Consider the following 23,692-nt stretch of genomic DNA (forward strand, 5'->3'; position numbering starts at 1 on the left):
CATTTTTAAGCTCTTGGCCAATCATCCATATTTTCCGACGATCATTTCGATGGGAAGCGCCTGGGGCTGGCTGCAGGAAGCTAAATATTGTGCTGGTAGTGGGAGGAACATGCGTCAGGAGAGTGGAGGTTCATTTGTCCGCCTGAATTTGCAGTTGAGTTTGTGTATATTTCGCCCTTCTTCGCCTCTTGTGCACATCTGTAGCCACTAGAAGAGCTCAATGCTCAGACACCGAATGCGGTACCTTTTATAGTCGGCATGTATTTGCGGTAACCTACACGCGCCGAGAGTGCGCTTTCTAATGCGGCGCGGCAAGTGTGCGGCCTGCCTAGCCACTCGTGACAACAAATCGGCAAAGGTTGATTCGGTATACGCATCCGGCTCTGCTAACTCCCATACTAAGTGCCAGGAGAGTGATAAACTAATTATGCCTCATATATATATTCTTCAACACTATCACAACAGTGTTGAGCATATGGCTGTACACCGTTGTATAAAAAAAAAAGCGGAGTACAGAAAAAAGGGTCGGAACAGCCGACATTTTGTGCTCATGTGCATTATAAAGGCGATTAATTCCACCGCTTCACTTTGTCACAGGGCTTTTGTATGTGGCGCGTTCGACACTGGACGGGGAACAAGGAGAGGGAAGGGGGGTAACGTTTGATTGGCGAGGTTATTTGTGCAGTGTGCTGCTCAAAGATTCACACCACACTATATGCGGTTCTCGCGGAATCAATGTCAAGGCTTTATGGCATTTTTAACAAAAATTTGCCTACGCTCGCCGCACAAAATACGAAAGGAAAAAGAATCCACCAGTGATCGATGAAAGTGCCTAACTCAACGTATGTTACGTTATGCCCTTACTATTCCTGGACGAGTCAGCATCACCCTACTGGCGAAAAAGCGACTCGATCTTTCTAGAAGGTATATGTATCCTCGCCTGGCAAATGGAGGCGAGTGCCTCTCACCGAACCGCTGGGGCACACGCCTCCATTTGCCAGGCGAGGATACATATGCCTACATACCTACATGCCTACATACATACATATGGATACATACTGCCGACGTTATATGTGCGAATGTGCCCATAACTTGGCACAAACTTGCAGACTTTGCGCATATGTAGATTAATGGCCTGACGACCAGCAGCTAGTCCTTGCCGTAGTTTCTTTGTTTGAAGAAACCGCTACAGCACTGCTTCCGGGGAATAGGGCTCAAGAGTAAGTTTTGTCGCACGACAGCAGCGCCGCATTTCTCCCATGGTGTCAAACAATTTATTTATTTATTTATTTATTTATTTATTTATTTATTTATTTATTTATTTGTTTATTTATTTATTTATTTATTTATTTATTTATTTATTTATTTATTTATTTATTTATTTATTTATTTATTTATTTATTTATTTATTTATTTATTTATTTATTTATTTATTTATTTATTTATTTATTTATTTGTCCATCAGAGCTTACAAAAGCATGAGTCATTTCATATGATGACTTCGAGTATGTTACAAAAGAACTCATGAATGGGCAGAAAGAGCAGAACGAGAGAAATGTTCAGAGCATAGAAATGAGGCAACAGAGAAAAGGAATTCCTACCAAACATATACTCCTCACCTTGGTATCGAGCATACTGGCTGTCATGGCGTTCGGGCGCAACCAATTTGAGCGCCGTAACGCAGTCAGGAACGCATCGACGAACAGCGTAGTCCGTGCAAAAGCCAAGGGCGAAAAACGCTCCTCGGTATATTACAGCCATATATGTAGAGGAGCAATGACGTAACGATTGTCACGTCACTGGCACACAGACGCATGTCAGCACATCCCCCTTTTTGGACAACATAAGAAATCTAGTAAGCCCAAAAGTGAGGACATATGAGCTACTTCCCATGTATAGAGAGAGAGAGAGAGAATATAAGGCAGGGAGGTTAACTAGGCGATTCCCAAGAAGCTACCCTACACGTGGGGAGTGGAACAAAGGGAGAAAAAGGAAAGAAAGAGTGCCAAGAAAAGGAGTGTGTCACATGTCGAGAAATCTATAGTAAAAGGAGGTAGAGAGTGTAAACTTATTGTTGAACTCAACCCAGAGTCCTTTAAAAACTTAAGGAGCGCCTTCACTGCTTTTCTTTGTGATGAAGGTGTTGCCCAGGGCCCAGAATCTTAGCTTTTGTAAGAGGGTGTGAGTTCAAGCGGAGAAGTGTAGCAGCCAGGAAGGCACGCTCACGCTCAAATTGAGGGCAATCACAAAGTATGTGAGCAATCCTTTCAACACACTCGCACTTATCACATGTTGGAGAGTCTGTCATTCCGATTAGATGGGAATAGGCGTTTGTAAACGCCATTCCTAGCCACGGGCGACACACAACATTGTAGCACCACAGCAGGGGAGACCTAGTGGTACCTGCAGTTGAAGTAACTGGTCAAAGTGATGCGAGCGGGACGTCCAGCCTCCAGGCATAAACCATGATTGTCTAGTCACGTTTCGGATGATCAGTCGAAGGTGCCTTGCTGCGTCACCTCTTGTCAATGGTATCTCGACAATGCAGGTGTATCGTGAGCCGATCGAGAAGCATTGTCAGCTAGGTTGTTGCCTTCAGTATGGCCTGATATCCACTGGCAGATAATTTCGTGACCCTCTTGTAACTCCTGGTGGTGCAGATGTCGAACCTCCGCTACAAACTGCTCGTGGTCGCCATGACTCAAGACCATTGAAGACATTTTAGGGCAGGTTTGTAATCACAGAACTCAGCCCAGTTTTGAGGAGTTCAGAGATATACTTTACAGCAGCACGAATGGCGGCTAGTTCTGCTCCAGTAGAAATAGAGATGGTAAATGTGTGCTTGTCGCCGTTGTCGTTCCGGCGAGACAAGTAGGGGTTACCAAGCCATCCGTGTAGACCTTAATATGGTTCCAATAGTCATTGTGTAGCGTGAACAGTGTCAGCTGCTGAAGGGCTGGCGTTGATAAATTCGATTTCTTCGATATCTCCGTAATAGCAAGGCGCACACATGGGAGCTGCAGACACCACCGTGGCGACGGAGATCGTGCTGCCGAAGTGAACTGTTTTGCGATGGATGACTGGTGCGTTGCTATGATCTTTGCAAATGGAGAATATGGTCTCTGCAGAGAGCCTTGCGTAAGGTTATGCTGTGCAATCCTTAAAATATGTCGTGTGTGCATTCGCAAAGAGTCTAGAGCAATACACGTCGAAAGCGAGTGGCCTTTGGCGAGTGCAATACTTCCCAATTTCAATGCACTCCAAGAGAGTCCCAGGCATGTGCGAAGGGCATGACCCTGGATTGCCTGGAGTGGCACGCAAATTAGTCTTGCGCGCATTCGAAAGTATTGCAGTACTGTACTGCAAGGATCCTAAGAATAGTACTCTGTACAACTTAATCATTGACTGTACCGTACAGCCCCATGATTCTCCGCCAAGAAAGCGGAGTAAGTGAGCGATGGATGCTAGCTTCTTTTTTAATGGGGTGCAATGTGGGCTTCATGATAGATCGCGGCCTATCAGAATCCCTAAGAAACGATGAGTTTTGTAGTGAGAAATGTTATGACCGTCGATACAATCCGGGTATGAATTCATAGATTTGCGTGTAAATGCCACTAGTGCGCAATTGTCCGGTGAAACGCTGAGACTTTTCTTCTGAAGATAAGAGGTTAGTGTTGCTGCCTGTTCAAGTCTTGCACGCACCTGGAGACGCGTCACAGAGGAGGCCCAAATGCAGATGTCATCGGCATACATTGATACCTGGACGGTGGAAGGGAGATTCTCTGGGAGGGCTATGAGTGTTACATAAATTAGGACTGAGCACACCACCCTGGGGCACACCATGGTAGGTATAATACGCTGGAGTCGAGACACCTTCACATTGAGTAAAAAATTATCTTGTCAGATAGCTCCCTATCCACGCGAACATCCAACCACCAATTACCACAGTTTCCAGCGCATCAAAGATGGCTTCATGGCCCACATTGTCGTAAGCACATTTGATATCAAGAAACAGTGCCACGGAAAGACATTTCATCTGTTTCTGCTGTTGAACCGTGGTCACGAGGTCAACGGCGTTGTCAATAGAGGAGCGACCCCGCCGAAAGCCGGCTAATGCTTTCAGGTATATTGTATGGAGCTCAAGGTACCACTCAAGGCGCGTCAAAACCATTCTATCCATCACCTTTCCCGCTCATCCGGCCAAGGTTATTGGCCTGTAGGATTTGTGCTCAAGCGGAGATTTTCCTGCTTTTAGTAGGGATATAAGCCGACTGGAGGAGGAGGAGTAAACAACTTTATTCAACGCATTACTAAGCGTCAGGAATGTCCTGGGCCAGGGTCACCAAGCCCAACTGATCATTCAGTTTGTCAGATGCTAACCAAGCCCACCACGTTGGGAGAAGAGGGTATGGAAAGTGGGGTGATTGAATTGCGACAAGCATGAAAACATGCAATGTCCCAAGTTTGCATAGTGTTCGGAACAATTTGGGCATGCGGGGGAATGTCTGTATCGGTATAGAAACGATCTTGCAGGAGTAAGCAGTGTATTTAGTTGTATGCGTCTAAGAATGCGTGTTTGCGTGGTAGTCAGTGATTTGATTTCCATTCCTGGGGAACAACACCGTCGAACCTAGAGTGGTTATAATGTTTGAGGAGTCTTCTCGCGCTGCGTTGCCAAGATGTGATTCCATCCGGCCCTGGTCATGACGAACGCCCACATCTCTAAAGAGCAAAGTCGAGCTCCTCGCGAGAAAAAATGACATTTATCACTGATTCTCGTGAGGCAGGAAGAACACACTGGGAAACCGAGATGTGTCCAGGCGGATGACAAGGAGTAATTACTCCTTTATTATAAACCGAGGTAGTCGTGGCACGCGCAATTTCCTTATAGAAGTGAATTGCTGCTTGAATCTGTTTGCGATCATGATATGCAGCCAAAGCACAGAATGGCTGTCTTTGCTGTGGAGACGTACGAAGGCCCCGAACAGTCTGCCAGATGAGGTACAGTCTTTGTCAAAAGTATACAGCCCAAGGAGTTCTCTTCTAAGACCTGTAACGCGGCTCCTGGCAGCAATACTGGAGTGTGAATTCAAGCTAAAGGAGAATGAGGACAGGATTTGTCATCTATGAGATTTCGAACGATAGATTGGCGTTACAAGCTCTGTTACGGGGCTGGAAAGAAATATCCTTGGGCTGTATACTTTTGACAAAGACTGTACATGGGCTTTCTGGTATCCAATTATTGGCAGAAGACTTCCAGCGCTGGTCCGCCAGTCTATCCATTCTTTTCTTGATTTTTTTTTCGCATACGTCTAGCCGTTCTCAGATCAGTTAAGCACTTGGTTCGTCTGTATCGTCTTTCTGCTCGCTTCCGAAGAGCTCACGTAAGTGTTCCAATTCGCTGTCAAAGTCATTTCGTATTTTGGAGGATGAGATGTAATTACTAGCAACACTCATAGCATTTGCTATATTGTCCTCTAACATGCCAGTGAAGGCTACCTTGCACGCCTCCTCTACACGCTTTTTAAATACCGTACAGTCGATGTGCATGAGCTTAGTTGGGGCGGACGCATCAAGTCCATTTATTTTCAGGTAAGTTGGAATGTGGCAACCCCCATGGGTCTCCACGTCACAAAGCCATTGAACAGACCAGTGCAAAGACCGAGAAAAAAATGTGAGGTCCAGGCAACGGCAGTAGAAACAGCCGCATAGGTAAGTCGGACTGCCGTCATTCAGTATATAGAAGTCACTATGAGACGCAAATAAGGCCAGATTCTTTCCTTTGGCATTGATTCTGGAAGTTGCAAATAGTAAGTGGTGGGCGGTAAAATCGCCAGTAATTATCCAAGGAGCTCGGGTTATCTGTGGCCTTCAGCCTTTCTCCATCCAATTGTGAGGAAGGAGACACATATGTTGCAATCAATGTGACTTGCAACGTTTTTGTCTTCACCATGAAACATGAGTACTGATTTTCATTGTGAGGTGAGACTGGGCAGCAAACGTACGTCATGTCAGTGCGGATGTACACCTGGTCTTTGCTGCGCTCTACACATGTATGAGAGAAAAACGATTCGTACCCGGATAGCCTGATTGTTTGAGTTAAGTTAGATTCGCAGATTACCCACATCGGGAAGTAGTTGGTGAAATCGCATTGCCGGAAACTTGAGATTCGCGTCTTCAAAGACAGATTTACAGAGACTGAAAGCAAGTATGGTTCTCTTTAGCATGGTTCTCTTTAGAAAACAATCCGCACCCCTCAGTGTGAATACACGAGGACACAAAACAGGAACAATCATCATGTCCCCAGCGAACGGGTGAACGTACCACTCTTTCCAACATGGTCACCGTAACTGCAACCGAAGACCCCTGGAGTCCCCGTTTACATGCAGTGCGCCTAGCTCAGGGGCATCCGCGCACCAGGGGAAAGTAGCTATAGAGCTACTCCACCACCTACTAACTTGTCTGCACGGACACCTAGGAGAGTCGACCCCAAAGTCTCTTCTCACTCACCGCACGATCATCTAGCACATATGAGGATGCGATGTACACAACAAACCGAAGTAGCCTTGTGTCTTTGTGATTTATTTATTTATTTATTTATTTATTTATTTATTTATTTATTTATTTATTTATTTATTTATTTATTTATTTATTTATTTATTTATTTATTTATTTATTTATTTATTTATTTATTTATTTATTTATTTATTGAATGATTTACTGATTGGCTAAATAATTGGTTGACTGACTTGTTAATTTATTTAGTGAAGAATTAACAGACTCACTTACTGGATTATAGATTTGCTGACTGTCTGGTTCTTGATTCACTGGCTGACACTGATGGGTTGGTTCACTACCTGGTGAGTGGCTCGCTGCCTGGCTACATAATTTATTGATTACTACTAGGTTTATTGAACAAGAAAATGAACTAATGACTGGTTGACAGGCTGGTTGACTAAATTATTTTTTATTCATTGAAACGCGTTCTTTCTTTAACGGGCTACGGCACGAGAAATCGGCGTTATTGATTTCAGCTTCATTTGGAGAAACTGCAGCATATTTCAATTTGGAAATTTTATCTTTATACTCCGTCTCAGAAGTCGTTTGTAGCACCGCCAGAGGCAGAGGCAGCCTGGCCCAATCAGGATCATGCGTACTAGAATAGGTTATTGTACGCCTACGCACCTCTCGCTCCCCACGGATTCGCGGGGGCGACAGTAGAAATAGAATTATTTATTATAGTGCGCAGGGGCTAGAGGCACATAAGAGCACAATTATGTATTTAATGCGCATGATCTCGAATGAGTCAAGGCTCCCCTGCCTTTCACCGTGCTACAAAAAAAAACCTGCAAAGACCTGCTGCAAAGACAGAGTATAGTATTATTAATGCGTTGAAGAAGGATAGACAATCGGGTAAGTTGTATTAGTCCATATTGGAAAGGTACAGCGCAACAAGACACACAACGAAAAGAAGTAGACATCGCACATGTCCATCCATCTTCTTTTCGGCGTGTGTCTTTTTGGGCTGTACTTTTCCAGTATAAATTATTATTGCATGTGGCCCTAAAACCATTTAATTTTTTTAGCGCACTGTTATTTCCCCTTTTGGTACACGATTGCCAAAAATGAGACTAAGCAGTGCATATAAATGCATTGTTTTAATAAAAGGAATTAATGTGACCACTGAACTTTGCGAGCGAATACCGCATACTGTGGCCATAAAATGAACCCATACACAATTGGTATCTGCTTGTACTGCGCAGATAAAACATAATCTGCGCAGATAATCTATCAGCATATCATAGCTTCCTGGTACATTCATTCCTGGTACATTCATGTTTCTGTTTGGTTTACATTTAATTCATCAACGCGGTTATCCCTCCTCTGGTGATGACGTGGCAGGATATGGTGCAGATGTCACTACTGGCTCTTGAAGGACACCGTATATAGTTTGTTGCCGTGAAAAAGTAGTAGGAGCAGGAGTAGTAGGATAACACTCTCACGTGACATCATCCATGAAACAGCGCTTTAAGCCTGCATTTCTTTCTTTAATATAAGACAGTTTACTAAAAGTATATGCTTAGAATCTGTGAAAAGCGTTACCAGATGGGGAGCTTCTAAGAAAGTGCCCATTATATTTGTAAACATTTCGAAAATATCTCGGAGCTACTCCAGTTGAAACTTCATTCCCAAGATCGCAGCGAGCGCTCGTGTAAACGCTGCTGCCGCTTTTATTCGAGCCCGTGTGTGAGATCCGCGGGGCAAGACCAGGCCACTGATTTGTATTTTCGCCGAGTAGTCATCCACTGCTTTGTGCACTTGGTGGAACTTCAAATCAAATTAACGTTAATTTTGATTGCTCAGCTTCTTGTCGTTTTTTAACAGATATCACTAGGTACATGAATCAACACTGGGACCAGGGCACGCTGCCCCCGGAATGGAAATCAGCCAAGGTAACTTTCATACCAAAACCTAAAAAACCTTAAGACCTTAAGAATCTGAGACAAATCTCTCTCACCTCCTGCACAGGTAAAGTCATCGAGCACGTAATCCTAAATCGACTTAACCGATACATGGAGCAAAACCAGCTCTTCCCCACCACCATGCTTGGCTTCCGCGCGGGCCTGTCAACTCAAGACGTCATGTTACAACTTAAGGAGAATGTGCTCAATCCCATTTTCCCTCAGATCACCAGAGCTATCCTTGCATTGGACCTGACGAAGGCCTTTGATAATGTTACCCACTCCTCCATTTTACAATCACTGAGCGACCTAAACGTGGGCTCTCGCACGCATGACTATGTTGCTGCCTTTCTCAGCAACCGATCCGTCTGCCTACAATTAGGCACAGTAAAAACTTTCCCTTTCACGCTAGGCAGTAAGGGAACGCCCCAGGGAGCAGTTTTGTCCCCATTTCTTTTTAACATTACTCTTATCCCGTTAGCGCTTCAGCTGGCCGCTGACACTGTTGCTACGCATGCAAGCAGCATTGGTCTAAGCTTCTCGCAGCTAAATCTGAGCTCATAGTCATGAACCTAAAAGAACGGAACCCCCTACTATTCAAGTCACATTAAACGACACCCCCATCCGCAGGGTCAACAGAATCAAAATTTTAGGTCTCAGTATTTCTGACAACGGCTCAAACGCCGAGACCATAAAATTAATTCGCGCTGCCATTTTGAATACAACCTCACTAATTAAGCGTATCGCCAATCGCCATCGCGGCATGAGGGAAGCAGACACACGTCGCCTCATTCAAGCAATTTGCCTATGCAGGATCACCTACTCCATCCCTTATCTCTACCTCACACCCACGGAGACCGAGCAACTCAACAGACTTATCCGCACAGCTTACAAAAGCGCTCTCCTCCTCCCTAAATCAACGCCTACTGAAAAACTACTTCAACTAGGGGTTCACAACACCTTAGAAGAGCTGGTAGAAGCTCACCTCATTAGTCAGTACCACAGACTCTCACATACCGAAACCGGCCAAATTCTTCTGTGCCGAATTGGGATAAACCTACCCGGTCATACCTCGGCCACGCGCAATCCTCCCACCGCTGTTAGCAACAATCTTTACATTCCGCCTCTTCCCAAAAATACCCACCCGGAGCATAATCGTGAGAGACGGAAAGCTAGAGCCAAGACTTTGCACAAGCACTACCCTCCTGGCGCTCCGGCAGTTTACGTAGACGCGGCCGAATATTCAAACCGACCAGCTTTCGCATTAGCCGTCGTGGATGGATTCCAGAACACGATAGTTAGTGCGTCATTCCAAATTTGCAGGATTCCCTGCAAGCTGAAGAAGCAGAAATTGCCCTAGCAATCACACACTCCTTTGCTGAGTATATCTTCTCAGACTCCAAAACAGCAATTAGTAATTATGCCCATCGCAAAATCCACTCCCCGGCCGCAAACATTCTAGCATCATCCCCTCCACCGAATCACCTTATCACCCTGCTCTGGGTCCCTGCGCACAGCGAACACCCGGGCAACACGGCCGCTCACTCCCAAGCCCCAGCACTCGTCAACCGGGCTGAGAGCGACCTGGTGCCATCGTCTCGCAGTGCCAGAGATCGGCTTCTTAACTACCACGACCTCACCGTATTTTATAGAAATTTCCGCTTGCTGTATTCTCCTCCGCATAAATCTCTCCCAAAAGCGAACAGGCTTTCTGGCGCAGACTTCAGACGGCCACAGTCATAACCCCTTTCCTTCTCTCTATTACAAACCGTGGCGAAACCTCTCCTCACTGCCACTTGTGTCCTAGCACCAGAGCCGACTTTACTCACGTCTTCCTGAACTGCCCGAACAAACCCAAGCCCCCGTTTCAAGGGCCAAAACATCAGGAGCGATGGGAGGCTGCTCTGCGCAGCTCGCTGCCGGAGGTACAGCTTCTGACAGTGAGCTGGGCCCGAGGGGTCGCCGAAGCTCAAAAGTGCCCGGCCATCTAGAGCGGCCTGAGGGCACATCATCGTCCTGCTCCCTCACTTCCCTTTACCCCCCCGCACTTGGTTCTTTTTTGAATCATTAAAGTTGCTACCTACCTACCTCCCTCTTTTCATCAATCCCCTTGAAACTAGTAACCGGGCACCGTTCATCCCCTGGCTAAGATCCTTGGAGGGCGGGTCGAGACTGTCTCTTCGCACCATCAGCGAATATTACAATGCTGCTCGCTTAAACCGCAAGCTCTACCCCGACCCCAATACTAATCTTTCCGTTCGGGAGGCTCATATCTTTCGGCAAATACAGTTGAATACACTCATAACCCTTGCACGGCTACATCTCTACAAATTCCGTCGTAATCCATCATGCCCCAACTGCCCTTCCCCTAATGCCAACCTTTCACACTGCCTATTTTCATGTCCGGTTGCATTGCAATCGGGATTCTTTCCCGCCTCCTCCCATACTATCTGGGCCTGGGTGGACTGGCTTGGTGCTGAGGGTGAAGAAGAACAACGCCTGCTCGTCCAGCAGGCCATCGATGTATTAGGCGTCGAAGTGTTACGCCTCAAAAAAGTCTTTTACTACTACTACTACTACTACTACTACTACTACTACTACTACTACTACTACTACTACTACTACTACTACTACTACTACTACTACTACCTCTTTCCGCGTGCTCATTTAAGAGTCATCTCGTTGAAAAGCTGGCAACACGTTAGTTTTTTCTTTTATTCTCTATGATTTCATCGTTGTATAAATTGCCGCAGGCTGTGGCTTATGTAGTTCAGCTCTACCAACGTCAGCGTTCAGTGCCTCACCAACAATTAAATGATGTTTCAACCCATATGGGACATAGTAAAGACTTCTCTGGCGATTTATCGTTCCGATATTCTTCACGTTGAGCCAAAGCAAGCATTGGACATCGGGTGTGAAGGAGGCGCAAATAGGCGCCGTCCATTCTAGTCAGAGAAGCGTTGATTGGCCTCAATTTGCGGAGAAAGGAGCAATACGTCGGCACGTAGCTTCAATAAAACTAAATGGTGCGTTCCTCAAGCGCAGAAGCCCGCATGTATGAAAGATACCGTTCTCCATTATTGTTTTCTATTTTCTAAATGCTATACAAAAACGAACTGAATGAAGCAATCCGGTTAAAGGCATTCGTCGGCCACAAAGACCGTAATTTCCTGAAACGCTGCTTAGCGCAAAAGGTACGCTTTAAATCCTATGTCTCTACATGCGGTCCGTACATCCGAATGAACAACGTCACTTCAGTTAGCATATATGACATTGCGGGAGAGCGAACGAATCGGCCAGTACAAAGGCACGCTTGGACATGTCCAAGCATATGAAGATTAAGCTTTTGGGGTCCATGGAGCACTGGTGCTAAGACGCTGCGAAGAACTGGCGAAAGATTTTCTAAACGGCTGAATACTCTATTTTTCAATATCAGACTTCAAAAGAAACAGCCAAGTGTATAGCGCCAGAAATTTGTGTGCACGGTAACGCCCAGCAAACCTGTTGTATGCGAGCCTACATTTCAAGGCTCCAGCGATTTTCATTAAGAAGCAAAAGTTTTAGCAGTTAACACAGACTCATATATATTAAAACGAGGGGTGCTGTCAAAAGTTTCTCTAGATCGACTGCTCTATTAAAGCATAATTCGCCTTATAAACGCTTTCTTTATTGTAGTGTGAGCGGCACCGGAAATGCTAAAATCGAGGGTACCTTTAATGCCACCGCCATGTCTCAGGCAGCATAAGCAAAGCATAACAGGCAGCGAGCTCTCAAAAGTATGGGTGTAATTGAAAACTGTAAGACCAGTCGCAAGCGTAATAAGTTGTTAACAGACTATGAATTCAACTTTATCAAGGCTTTCCAGTCAGCGCTTTGAAAAGTATTAGAGAAACGTATTTCACTGATTGGAGCATGTATTTCTTGTCCTCAATTTAAAAACCGTTTCCTTTGATCTCTTGCCGAGGCAATGAAACTTCCACAATTTTTACAAAAAGACGAGTTTTAGCTTCTCCGTCTCCATCAGAGGAGCATGCAAACCAAGTATATCACTGAGCAGGTCGCAAAGAAATTCCAAGCTCTCTGGTGCCGTGTAAATGAGGCAGCACTTGCAATAGACGACATCCACAGCATGGAAGATATTAAAATTTATTCAACTGCCTTGATGTTTTACCAAACTTTGACATTCAAGTAGCACATATTTGCTTCGTAGCGGCACAAGAAAGTGTGATCTTTCACGTTTGCAGTATTTGATTAAACCAAGGACTCCGTGGTGTAATTCTATATCCGCCCACTGTCCTGTGTGTCCAAATAAACTATTTCAATGTGCGTATAAAATCTTGGAGAATTTATGACCGGAGAAATAGCTTCTTATGTTTAGTATGTCCGAGGACACTACAAGGTGAGGAAAAGTTGCCGACGATTACGTTACTTCCTAATGCAAACCTTAAGCGCAGGTCATCAGCTATATCAGCTTTTCGGTAGATTTAGGTAAAGGATTCGAGCAAGACATGTATGCACAATTACAGACAACTTTTTGTTTTTCACATATATTCCAGACCAACTTGTTCCTCTTCCACGAGTGACAGATACAGGGCCTTTCATTTCCTGCAAACCACTTAAGTGGCTCTAAGTTTCGATGGAAGCGGTACGAAGAGGCGTCCGTGTGCTGTGCGATGTGAGTGTTGTTGTTGTTTTGGCTGTAAAAAGAAGAAAAAGAAAATACACGGGCCTGCTATTGGCTGTGTAGCTAAGCCACATCCGCTGCCTCGTGCGGACAGGAGAGAGCGAGAGAGAGAAGTGGTTCTTGTTGGGGAGGACGAAAGGGGGATAAGTAGAGAAGGAAGAAAAAGAAGAGGGAGAGAAAGACGCGCGCCGCGACAGCCGTCGTCCACCACCTAAGCGGTGGCGGCTGCAATGACGGCCTACAACAGATAAAAATTTGGTGGTTGGTCCCAGCAACCGTCCCAGGTGGTCGAAAATGCTTCAAAGCCCTCCCCTACGGCACCCATTTCCCTCTTTCCGCATTTACGCTCACATCTTCCTCCTGTCCTTTACGGTGCCGTGAAGTAGTAGGCGAATATGTCTACTTTAGGACAGGTAGTAACTGTAGATCCGGACCATGAAAAGGAAATAACAAGAAGAATAAGATTCGGATGGAGCGCATTTGGCAAGCACTCGCAGATTGTCTAGCAGCTTACCGGTATATATCGCTAAAGAGGAAAGTATATAACAGTTGCATCTTACCTGTACTTTACCTATGGCGCTGAAACGTGGAGGCTAACCAAGAGAGTTCTATTTAAGTTGAGGACAACCCAGAGGGCTATGGAACGAAAAATGGTAGGGGTAACATTAATAGATAGGAAGCGTGCAGAGTGGGTCAGAGAAATAACTCAAGTTACCGACATTCTAGTGGAAATTAAGAAGAAGAAATGGACATGGGCAGGACATGTACTGCGAAGAAAGGATAACCGATGGTCGCTTAGGGTAACAAACTGGATTCCAAGGAAAGGAAAGCGTAGCAGGGGGCGGCAGAAAGTTAGGTGGGCGGATGAGATTAAGAAGTTCGCAGGGGTCAAGTGGATGCAGCTAGCACAGAGCCGGGTTAAGTGGAGAAATATGGGAGAGGCCTTCGACCTGCAGTGGGTATAGTCAGGCTGATGATGATGATGATGATGATGATGATGATGATGATGATGATGGTGGTGGTGGTGGTGGTGGTGGTGGTGGTGGTGGTGGTGGTGGTGGTGGTGGTGGTGGTGGTGGTGGTGGTGGTGGTGGTGGTGGTGGTGGTGATGATGGTGAAGAAGAAGAAGAAGAAGAAGAAGGTGTCCACAAAAGTGGTGTGACAGACATTGCGTCTTGCCTTTTGTATGAACCGCTTATTATTGTTATTGGCTCTAATTAATTGCCTAAGTAAGCCACATCAACCATTTTCTCACTTACACACCTTTCCTTGACGCTCTACCCTGTGGTGCCCTTTTTTTCTGATATACCAACTAGTTCCTCTTTTACAGCGCCGACAGTCATGCCCACGCGGAACCCGCCTCGACTGCGGAGCTGGTTACGAGGTATAACGGCGACGCCGACGGCGAAGCCGCGAAACGCAGGAACGGTCGCCAAAGAGCTGCGCTCCAAGATTCTAAGAGCACTGTGAAATCTACTGTGCAGAAATGCGAAAGCCTAAGCGTCGCTGGTGCACCCAGTGCATCACATTTGCTCTCATTATGATTAACAATTAAATGCACCGTCATTATCGCTGCTAATGTCATCATTGTCATTATCACTAACTGCAACGTCATTGTCATTGCTACTATCATCCTCACGCTAAACGAGGAGAATTATGATGTGCATTTCCCGATCCCGAGCGTGGCGCAGTTGGTTAAAGCGCTCTACTGAGGATCTAAGGGGTGAAGGCTCGATTCCAGGGGAAAACAATATTTATTTATTTATTTATTTATTTATTTATTTATTTATTTATTTATTTATTTATTTATTTATGGAGCTGGTTACGAGTGACAACGGCGACGCCGCGAAATGCAGGAACCGGCGGCAAAGAGCTGCGTCCTAAGAAATGGAGTGAGGCATGGTGCGATTGCCAGTAATACCTTACCCAGGATGTACAGTTTATTCAGTGTTTTGAAGCTCGTTGAAAAACCAAAAATCGCAGCATTTGTTATGGTCTACAAGGCATCGAGGCTCTGTTTCGTCATTTCCTGTAACCTGTCACCCTTGATGACCACGATGTAACGATGTTTGCTGTATTCTGGCGTGTGATGCAATAAGGCCTCAGTGATCGCTCCTTTTGGCGGAAGGTAAGCAGAACATACTATATCCTGATTTTAAGGCGTTAACGCTCTCTTAAATTTGATTTCCTTTTTTTTTATTAACTCGTTCAACACATTTACAACATTACTTCCGTTATTTCGGTCAGGTTTGATGACTCTGCTTCCAAACGTCGCTGATTATCAATGCCGTACGGTTTCTTCACTTTCAACTTACCGGTTACCGGACGCTGAGATTAAAGCAGCGGTGAAAAAGTGAGACGCCGTTAAGTTACCACAGTTGACTTCCGCCGCACTGAATTCAATAGGCATTAAAGTAGCGCGCAAAATGAGTACTTTTGTCAACTCTGACAAGTCGCTTATGAACAGAGCAACGTACTATCGTGCTCAAAAGTGGAGAGACCGCGGCTTTGGCGGCCGCAGCGGCTGCAGGTACGCACCGCGTCGCTGCTATCTCGCGCGGCTCGCTCGCTGCAAGAGTACCCGTAGTGACGCAAGAGTTTCCCTCGCTCTCGGTCTGGCGCTTATCATGATCCTGACAAACTACTAGTGCGGCATGATAAGCACCAGCCCGAGAGCGATGGAATGTCTTGCGTCACGCCAAGCACTCTCGAAGCGAGCGAGCCGCGCGAGACAGCAGTGACGCGGCGCGTCCCCGCACCCGCTCCGGCCTCCGAAGTCGTGGCCTCCCCACTTCAGCGCACGATGGTACATAGTGGACGAGTTGGCACTGCATTTCGAAGAACGGAATAGCACATCATCATCATCATCATCAGCCTGACTATACCCACTGCAGGGCGAAGGCCTCTCCCATAATCCTCCAATTAACCCGGTCGTGTGCTAGCTGCATCCACTTGACCCCTGCGAACTTCATCCACCCACCTAACTTTCTGCCACCCCCTGCTACGCTTTCCTTCCCTTGAGAAAGCGAATAGCGGGGAGAAGAGGGACAAGTCAGGTGCTGACTGAAAACGCTTGAATTTCTCTTTATCCCTTGCGCTTTATTCTTCTCTGCCTAAATGCAGTAGTGAAGGTGTTGTTGCGATTGCAGTACGGCATTGCAGACTTCGAGGTGACTTTGACCTGTGATATCATTTCTCAAACACAAGACTGAAATTCTGTCGAGCGCTTTTCCAGCATAAATGGCAATATCATTGAAACAAGAAAGAAGTTACACTGGTTTATCCGTTGCTAAGCGCACTTTACTGCACCTTGCTTGTAAACAGTATGGCTCCTGTGCAGCGTTTCTCATGATCGAAGGTCATTGGAAAATAAGCTGCGCTTTTTTTCTTTCACGGCCTGTGAAAAACATTCTATTTTTTCGGAAGTAATCAGGTACGACCAGAAGAAGCTTAGGTTAAATGAAATTTCAGCTTGGAAATGCGATGCATGCCAGGAAAGTGAGGATGATGCGGCAAATGAGAACAAGAATGAGGTGGATGAGAACAGATGGATAACGTTCGAGAAGGCAGCTTCTCTGATTTCGCTAATTAAGGGCTTAAGCCAGAAGCCTGTTAAAATTCCTACCGGCTTCTGGCTCAGGCCCTTAAATAGCAAAATCATAGAAGCTGCCTTCTCGGATATTGTCCCTCTGTTCTCATTCATCTCATTCTCGCTCTCGCTTGATGACGCATCATCCTCATTTTCCTTGCATGTATCGCATTTCCGAGATGACATCTCGCTTGATTGAGAAGCTTTTCTGCTCGTACATGACCACTTCGTAGCTGAAGACTCCTCTCTCTCTCCTCCCTCTATACCTCGTTTTTCTTTTTCGGAAGTAAAAGCAAATTTAAATCCTGCCAGTGATAATCACACTGCCAAGACCATCGATGGCAAGTCGCCTTGTCGAAATGTTGGCTAAATTTACTTGCGAATTAAAGCTCTCCCTGAACCTTTATTCAGTTTCATTTCATGCTGTGTAGCCATCTTCTTCCTACCATTCTACACACGAGTGCTTGTAGAAAAAGATGAAAACAAAAGCAAGTAAAAATGAACAGGATTTGAGCCTCGGCCCTTCGTTTCGGCACATGAGTGCCTTGACTCGACGTCATAATTCGTCTTGTCTTTATGTTTCATAAAACCTACAGACTACGTAAATTGTCAAAAGTTATCCAGTTTGCAACCATCTCATATCATTACAAAAAGTTTAATTGGTCCCTTTCTCAAATACAGTGATACGCTAAGGTTCGCTCTAAAACATCTCAAAAGCATCCCATTCCAACAATGCATAAACACATTTTCAACATTCTTCGACTTTCTGAATAAAACAAAGCAGTTGACACCCAGTGGCGCAATGATTTCCGTTTCTGCCATCTATGTCTTTACAGGCAGAGCCTCCCTAAGTAGCACACAAAGTGGGGACCCTGTGGGTCCCACATGGGCCATTCAAGACGTGGCAACCCTTTTAATAAATATTTCGGTACCCCATTGACCGCAGATGGGGCAGGCATAATGGGGCTTGCCCGTGGCTCCTGTTCATCCTGCGCAGCTCCCCTATGGGCGTAGCTTTTCTTCGATTTCTTAGTTCTTTAGACTACGACAACGAAGCCTCCCCCCCCCCCTTTTTTTTTTTTTTCAGGAAGTGCCTGAAGTTTTAAGTAAGTGCTATGGCTCCTCTTGAATTAACGCACGAAATGCCGAAATATGAATCCATGCGCTTCCTGGAACTAAGAATCTTCTTTACACCCAGTCACGTGTACTGGGCATTTGAACCAAGGGGCAACAACCTTCCAACCATAAGACTCTGCTCACTCGAAGCTGGTCAAAGTAAACATCCTCCAATCTGCCCTTGTTAACGCCTTTTACAAGTCATGCGAGCACAGATTGCAAGAAAGCTTCCCGAACCAGGTGTGAAGGCTCACGCAGTCAGGGTACCCATTACAACTCTTCTTCACTGTCACAGAAAAAGTGCTGAAAAACACCAAGTGGGAAAAAACGGAACCACTGGCTGAAACGCACAAAAAAGTTGCAGTTATTCCTTACATGCACCAAATTTCCCACAACCTTAAGCAGATTGGAAAGAAAGCAGCAGTTGGCGCTGTCTTTTCTGCCCCCGAGCAGCTATCGTAGCTTTGTCGCATTGTTAATTAAAAAGAAAAAAAGAAACAGAGGCTTCACCACGTGGCACAGAAAACTGTTAGTGGCACGCGTGAAAGGCATTGTTCACTATATTCATATGTCTTGCCGTAAAGTATACATCGGCCAAACGGGCCGATGCATCAATGAAAGGCTAATGGAGCCTAAAAATAACTTATCGGGTCTAAGAATCTGCTAGTCCGCTGCCGTAACTGTGACTCAAAACAGCCATGCCAACCAATCTTCGAAAACAAACGCAGTGTTAAAATCGCACCGGAATAAGCTAGCACGTGAAATAGTGGAAGCCGCCATTGATTGGAAAACATTTATTGTCAGCAATGATTTTGAGGCTCAAGGATAATAGTGTAAGCACACCCTCCATTTCCCTCTCATAAAAAGAGATTGTCTTTCTTTCTGAATCCCTGTTCTAGCTTTCATACAATTGTTGAATTCATTTGTTGATTTTTTTATCTTTCTCGTTTGGTTGTATGCAGCTCAGCGTCATCCTTTACCTATGTTAATTGATGACTCCACCTTAGTTGCTCTTTCGCGTTTCCTTCATTGCTTTATTTTAGCTATTTCGTGCTCCTCACCTTCTGCGTTTAGCTATGTTAATCGTTGGCTTCATCTTTGTTGTTCAAGCGCCTTTTCTTTAAGTTTTTACGGCCCTTCATCTCATGTGTTTTGCTGTGTTATTTGTTAGCTTTACCTCTGTTAACCATTGTTGTTGTTGCTGCTGTCCAAATAACTTATGGCACATACCCACAGAGTGGAATCGGCCACTACGTCTTTCTTTATTCACCTTGCTTGATTTCTGTGTTGGTATGAGTTTAGTTATATGTCCCCGGATTAGTTCATGGAAATTTCTTTGTTCTTATTGATTCACTGTTCCACTTGTTGGCGGCTTCAAAATGACTTGCCCATTTCGTTCTCACCTTGTTCGGGTTTGTCGCTTCCGGTGAGATCTTTTGGTTTTTATTTGTCATGTTACTTTTTGTTGCAACGAGTGTCAAAAATCGCCCCTAGTCGGTGCCTTTGTGGGTATATAAGCAAAGTATCGGTGATTCTAGAATAAAGTTGAAGTTCAGCCCCTGTGTTCGTCTTTTACGTGTTCTTTACTCTGTCCATGTGGCCAAGCGCTGTCAATCATGGATCAAAACCAACTAACCCGACATCTCGTCCTATTCTGAAAAGGATGTAGGAAAAATAGCTCATTCGAGTGCTCCCCACGCCTCGTTATACAACTGTCCGCTTAGAGAAACGTCATGAGCTAACAACGGATCACAGTAACAGACTCGATTCCAAATCCCTGAACGCTCTTCGAGCTTCTGCCGCCTCGACCAACAACTTCGGGCGGCATTCTACATACGATTGTATGGATCCATGGCGCCATAATTTAGGAGGGAGGGGAAGCCTGACAGAGTGAACGGGCCTCCTGAAATCTACGTTTCGGTGCCCAGACGAAGATAAATCGGCGCCCGGATCAGGAGAAATCAGTGTCCAGATGAAGTAGAATCGGTACCTAGGCACCCTGGGCTCTGTGCACTTTTGACAAAGGCTGTACATTGCGGTTTGAAAAGCACTGCTGGAGATTCGCGGAACCGAATTGCGGTTGCACCGTCTGAGTGCGTTTGTGTTCAACCAGTGGCAGACAAATTGTCGCCTCTGTCCAGGGGCCGCCACATCTTGTAAGAAATGCGGATTGCGCTTCCAACACCGTATGTCGGTCCGTTGTGCAATAGGTGCAACCACCGCGCTTTGCCTTCGCTCGCTTTTGTTTTGTTTGGCAGCATAGCTGTTTGTCGTTTCGTCTTGAACGCTTTGAGCTGCGGGAGCCGAATCGGAAAGAAATCCAGCTCACCACTTTGGCTGCAGACGTAGTCGAATACAGTCTAAGAGCCGAGTAATTTAGCTTTACCTGAATAGCTTCGAATCTGTTTTGTGTTCGCAGAGCTTGTGGACCATGCCCAACCTCGGAGAATTAAATAGAACCGCGTAGCTCTGCAAAGTTTCGTAGAACTCAAATAGATGCTGGTTTCGAGGAGTCAAGCTTGACCTAATATTGAGAAATAAAGGTTGATCTGTATACGCTAGAGCTTGATTTTCCTTTTCGGCCGGGGAGTACTGTGGCAGAGAAAGACAGGGAGTTGTAAAACAAAATATAATTACGAGCACTCGGTTCTTACCCTCAAGAAATCCATTTAGACTTTTCTCGAAGGAATCGAATAAGCGTGTACGACTAACTCCGTTTCTTTCGTCGACGTTGGTGAGTGATGCGGACTGATTTCCTGTTGCAAAGACAGGGCCAGACAGGACATGTGTAAGGCCAGCTACTATACCACCTTGGCACTTTTTTTTTTCCTTCTTTCACTATGTAAGTCCTCCTAATTTCCGTTGCACAGTCATTTTCTGCCTCATGTGCCCTTTCCTTCCTTACCGCCAAGGGCTAAATTCTCTGTACATCGCCGTGATGTAAGCAACTTAGGTTTAGCATCGGATGAGACCAACATCACAGATGGGGACAGGCAGAGACAGCAAGCGTGGTGAAAAGCAGAGGAGAAAAGAATTGAGTGGAAGCTTTACTCCTCAGGGCGAAGGCAGTGGGATTTTAGGTTTCGCAACAACCTGACGACGCGGGCAAACTGGAATGGCGCAAGCGAACGAGGGATATTTAATTTAGTGAATAAAGGCGTAGAGACGTGTAGGAGGCTCTTTGTTAAGGCCGGTGGAAAAGAAAAAAAAAAAAACGAAATTTAAGACAGCGGCATCGATAAAGCCCCCGCCCCCCCCCCCCCCCCCCCTCCCGGCTGTCGTGAGCCGCAGGCGCCCGAAAATCCATAATCTCGTGGCCCTCATAGCTGACAATGCTGATCTTGCGCTCTTCGAGAGCACAAGCTTAGCGAAATTCCTAATAAATACAGAAGCCTCCTGAGTCTAATTTCGTCATCTCGAACATCTTTTCATAGCATCGAAAGTTTTCACTCCGAGACAGACATGTAATCAGTGAAAGAACTCCTTCTTCAAGGAACGACGGAATGTCTCTCACGGCGTACAAGGCCCAGCAGGTCATCGACTAATTTCTCTGTGTCTCAAGATGTGTGCCTCTATCACGCAAGCGGCACTGAGCAATGCTTGATAAGCTCGTTGGCTTTTCTGCCGCTCGCCTGCCGCTACACTCATAGATCCTCAAGCAATGCGATCAAGCAACGCTTTTTTTTTTTTGTTTTCAATTATCAATGAGGCCGCGGCATTACAAGCATGCTTGTGTGCTTTGCCCACGTTAGGCATTCGCGCAGCTAAGCTGGTAAACAATCATTACAAAAATCTCAACATTACGCAGCACTTGCCCACTTTACAGACCCTTCTCCGGTATTCTGGGAGCATTTAACAGTGAGCTACGACTTCTGCGCTCTGAAACGATTTTATATAAATATATAAAATATAGCATAATACTGAAACTCAATTTGATACACTTTACGACACACAGAAGGAAACGAAAGAAGAACCTCTGCAAATTTCTTAAACATCACCTATTCAGTTATCAGCCCTCATACGCTGCTTGGACGGGTGCGCTAAAAGCAGGGAAGCGTCTAAAAGATAAGAAGCGACTGGCAGATGCCGTAGCAGAGAAGCACTTGGCTAATGTTCAGTGTCAACTTACTCGGCTGCACGTGATTGTAAGACGAGCAAGGCGGCCTAATGCTGCCCTGGATAAGTAATGACGCAGCGGAATCGGATTTTAAGATAACTGCGTGATTCTGTGCACATAGATTTCCAGGTGGTCGAAATTATTCCGGAGTCCTCCAGGCTACTCCACGCCCGAATAGCCGCGGCATGTGAAGCTCATCCCTTCATTCCGCCACCGGTTAGAATCCCGCTCGAGGTTGAGCATTGTTCGAAGACTGTTTGCTTGAATAATCGGCCGTCGACTGACGCCGCTGAAGTGGGGAGAGCAGATAGAAACACAGCTGCTGCGTGAATAGCGGTGATGCGGAAGAGGGGTATATTCCAGAGAGATGAGGTGTAGGAGGAATTAGACAGTGATAACGTATGCGCGGGGATGTATGCACGGAGGGTGGAGTGCTGTCACCTGTCAGTCGTAGTTTTCCAACATTCTGCTATAAAAGCCAAGGAGGGCCAAATTTGTCCGACTTGGCGTCAAAATATTCTTTTTGGCTGTGTGGCTATATTTGGGTGGGTTGCAATTTTTCCGGCGCAAATTCTCATTTTCTTACATTTCTGCCCCCTGTTATCACTGGATTCGAGCGAATGAATGAGCACTTTCAGTTCAAGGTCGCGGATGCAGTCAGTCGAAGATGAAGCAAAGGTATATCACGGAATACACAGTTGATGTATAATCCCGGGTAAGCATAAAATAGCCAAATACATTCGACTGGAACCTTTAGGAATTTTTACGCAGGAGAATTCGAAAGCATTATGCTACATTTCATAATTCACGGCTATGACTACCAATCATTACTGTGCGTTGCGTTTCATATACTCCGCCTCTTGCAGTATGTTACTTCATAAAGTAATGAATGATTGCACGTATCATGAGTAGGATTCGTGACTGTAAATGTACGTGTGTGAAAACTTTGTACCTTACAGACGTCAATTTGTAAAATGTTCAGTCATGCGACGCTTCATCATGGCTATGAGCAATGAGTGAACTTTGGCCTGGTCAGTAACAGATGCCAGTGTTAGTCAGCAACAGATGCAAAAAAAAAATTATATGCGCACCATCTTAGCGGTCATGCACGGGAAAAATTTAGACGTACTTCCGAAAATTAGCTTCATATGCCTAAATAATCACACAAAAAATTATGGGGGACGGTTGAGCTCCGTCTTTAAGGGTATGACGCGACATCCTAGGCTACCAGCCCACATATTAAGCCCCGCTTTAACCGAGCCGGATGAATGTGACTGCGTGGTCTAGGGGTGACGTGAATACAAGGGTCCTGGCAGGCTGATTCTGATATCACCCTTCCTTGTGAAAGGAGCCGCCGAAATTGACAGCTCCTGCCAAACGTAAAGTCAGGTAAACGTACCTCCAGTTAGGACTCGGCCATGTCAGCTGCCCCCTTCCAGTGCCATGCTCTTGATTTTGCGCTCACAACGCCAACGCCGGCGGACGGCACTGACTCCGGTTTTTCGGTGAACGGGGCCCGTTTGACGTTATCGCGTTAAAGAAGATTTCGGCTGTTTTCAGGCAACTCACGACGTCTGCTTTTGCTTCATTTGGGCTGCTACAAAGACCAGTTCGGCTTCCTGTGGTTGGACTGTTCTGTTAACGCCGGTCGATTGTGGGCTAGATAAAAAGGGGTAGGAGCGCGCGGTGCTTGAGTGCGTCATATCGGCGCGTGATCGAAATGC

General features: G+C 45.7%; 1 protein-coding gene across 1 annotated transcript in view; it reads right to left on the reverse strand.

Annotated features, from left to right (window-relative positions):
- The window catches only part of LOC146185200 (uncharacterized), a 48,998-nt gene extending 25,405 nt beyond the window's left edge, over positions 1-23,593 (reverse strand). Inside the window, exon 1 of the mRNA XM_084606169.1 lies at positions 23,368-23,593. The gene's annotated coding sequence lies outside the window, so the exon portion shown is untranslated. The remainder of the gene's footprint in view (positions 1-23,367) is intronic.
- Positions 23,594-23,692: the final 99 nt, after the last annotated feature.

Source organism: Amblyomma maculatum, chromosome 6 (assembly GCF_055883805.1).
Source record: "Amblyomma maculatum isolate TAMU_Amacu chromosome 6, ASM5588380v1, whole genome shotgun sequence".
NCBI lineage: Eukaryota > Metazoa > Arthropoda > Arachnida > Ixodida > Ixodidae > Amblyomma > Amblyomma maculatum.